The sequence below is a fragment of the Rhagoletis zephyria genome, unplaced genomic scaffold (assembly GCF_001687245.7).
Source record: "Rhagoletis zephyria isolate East Lansing unplaced genomic scaffold, Rhagoletis_zephyria_1.1 Rzeph_scaffold_03369, whole genome shotgun sequence".
NCBI classification, from domain to species: domain Eukaryota; kingdom Metazoa; phylum Arthropoda; class Insecta; order Diptera; family Tephritidae; genus Rhagoletis; species Rhagoletis zephyria.
The window spans coordinates 29,937-32,670 of NW_016160452.1; the positions used below are offsets into that span (position 1 = coordinate 29,937).

The window sequence follows — 2,734 nt, forward strand, 5'->3', positions numbered from 1 at the left end:
TAATTTGTCTCGCTTCTAACTCGGTTGCCATTTTTAACTTAACTAGAAATCAAATTCAAATGAAATTTTGAGTTTCAAAATATTGAAACCTTTTTAGGTGATTTATAAGTTTCCCAAAGTGTAGCAGTTTTGGTGTGTTCACCCTTTACAGTAGGGCGGGTCAAATTTTTTGCATCAAATTCACATCGCGATTAAAGTTATTTCGGTTATTTCAAGCATTTTTGCCCAAGAAACCATAAGACTAAAATGAATTTCGAGCCAGCGATTTTTTCTATCTAGTTTTTTTTTTTCAAAAAGTGGGTCACCTGTTGAAACAGCTTTATTGAAAACTAGCCAAAATGTGTATCTGGGGGTTTTTGGGGTGGGTCGAGGAATAAATTTTTGGCAATAATTTTTTCCTTTGAGGGCCGCCAGAGGGTGCTTCAGTTTTTTTTTAGGATTTTAAAGCCTTTTTCCGAAAATCGACAACATTGTTGCGAAAATCCACGAAATTTGACCTTCTCATAATGCAATTTCAATTTTTAGATAGCCTAAAATGTTCAGCGTTGAAAATTAGGGGGAAGGGAGGTGTATTCATGCACAACTTATATCGATTTTATTCAATTTAGGACAAAAAATTCGTTTTTTTTCCTTTGCTCTCTGAATTATACAAAACAAATTTTTTTCTTATGTTAATACTTTCTTTTTTATTCAAAACTTCAACTTAAAAGATAAAAAAATAGGAAATCTAAATGAAAAAAAACATTAACAATTTCTAATGTTTCAATGTTTAAATACACGTACGTCTCACGTTTTAATATTATTTTGGTAATACTGTTTATGCATGCTTTTTCATTTTTATAGGCTGCGTTTCTTTATACATTCCGGATAATCCCATTTCACANCATTAACAATTTCTAATGTTTCAATGTTTAAATACACGTACGTCTCACGTTTTAATATTATTTTGGTAATACTGTTTATCGACATATTGTATGACAAATGACGTGTGACAGCATGCTTTTTCATTTTTATACTGTGTTTGATAAGTAATATATAAAAAAAAATAAATAAAATATTAAGAAAATTTCGTTTNACTGTGTTTAATAAGTAATATATAAAAAAAAATAAATAAAATATTAAGAAAATTTCGTTTTTGATAGTTTCTTTTATCAATGTTGTATTTTATCATTCTTGGATTCCGGCTGCATGGTGAAGAATAAAATATAAACCAATTGTTTGTTGATAAAACTTTAATCTGTCATTTTTCCTATTTTACAAATGAACGCTATTAAATACCTCTAAACTAATTATTGAAAACACGGCAGAAGTTTTAATTACCCTGACGCATGAGAAAATTCGACGTTAAACGACATCTTAAAGTTTAAAACAATGTGCTGTTTTCATAATTACATGAAGGTCCGTATGTAGGTATCTGTAAAAAGATATAATGTATATATTAGTTGTGTTCAAAATTAAAAAAGAAAAAGAAGTTTTTAGTTATGTAATATCAGTAGGACCTATTTTTGAGGATGTTTTGTTGCGGTTAATGTGAATCATTCCACAAAATCAGCTTTCCTTGTTTCATCACTTGGAAAATTAACTTAATTAACTAAATAAATTTAGACAAATATATATATATATCGATTTACCTGGAGTTTTGACATGACATCGGCTGATATCCGTATAACAATTGTTTGACGCTGTTAAAGAAAAATAATATTTTGTTAGGTAAAATTGAATTAAACTTGATTAGTTTTGTAGTAAATTTTAATCAGTAGGACCTATTTTTAAGAAAGTAGAGTTGCGGTTTTATGTGAATCATGCCACATAGATCAGAATCCTTTTCTCATCATATAAATTGTTGACACAAACTGATCGCAGGGAAAAGTTAAATTTGCGAGTGTCTTGACGATCAATTGCATATTTTGCAGCAAATGTATGATTTTGCATATTTTGCAAAAATACCTAATTTTGCATATTTTTGCTTTTTTTTTATTTACAATCATTTAAATTTAGTGCGAAATCTCTTGACAAAACCTCTAATATGGGTCCTGGGACATAGGGAAATTTATGGAAACGAGGCAGCGGACGAGCTAGCGAAGTGCGGCTCCGCACTGAATGTGTTCCACGCGGTGGACATGGGCGCTTCGCTCAGGGAGATAAAAGCATCAATTACATTCCCACGACAGCTGGTTCTGCGTACCAGAATGGCTTGGGTTTTACCCGACCAAGGGCTGTTGTTTCGGTGATCTAACCCCGTTTAGGTCGGCGAAATCCATCATCGATCCTAGGGCTACACCTTCTCCGCACCTTTCCACTCAGGGCTGGCATAGAGTCAAACCCAGGACCAGAAACCTACACCTGCTGCGTATGCCAGAGACGACTGCATACAACCTCCACCTCGGTCAGGTGCAATGCCAGTGACTGGTGGAGTCACCTCCGTAACTGCTCGCGCCTGCGTACACACCGGCAATGGACCACGTCGTTCGTGGCCCCATGCTGTGCGAACCGGACCGCCTCCACGGCAAACCACCGCCCGCCTGGGCAGCACACAATCAACACACCCACACCCCAACACAGCACAACAATAGACACACAAACAAACACAATAGCACCCACACACCGCCGCCGGCAACTCCTAGTCCCTCCGACAATCTGCTCTGTTTGTCAGTCCAGAATATACCGTAACGTGACATCAGTCAAGTGCAACTCTTGCCTCGGCTGGTGCCACTTTAGGGCGTGCTCAGGTCTT

The 2,734-nt window shown here is 35.7% G+C and overlaps 1 long non-coding RNA gene across 1 annotated transcript in view; it reads right to left on the reverse strand.

Moving 5' to 3' along the window:
• Positions 1 to 1,214: 1,214 nt before the first annotated feature.
• The window catches only part of LOC108368870 (uncharacterized), a 5,338-nt gene continuing 3,818 nt past the window's right edge, over positions 1,215 to 2,734 (reverse strand). The window contains exons 2-3 of the long non-coding RNA XR_001848429.1: positions 1,632 to 1,682; positions 1,215 to 1,414 (exon numbers count right to left, since the gene is read on the reverse strand). This is a non-coding gene — a long non-coding RNA (uncharacterized LOC108368870). The remainder of the gene's footprint in view (positions 1,415 to 1,631; positions 1,683 to 2,734) is intronic.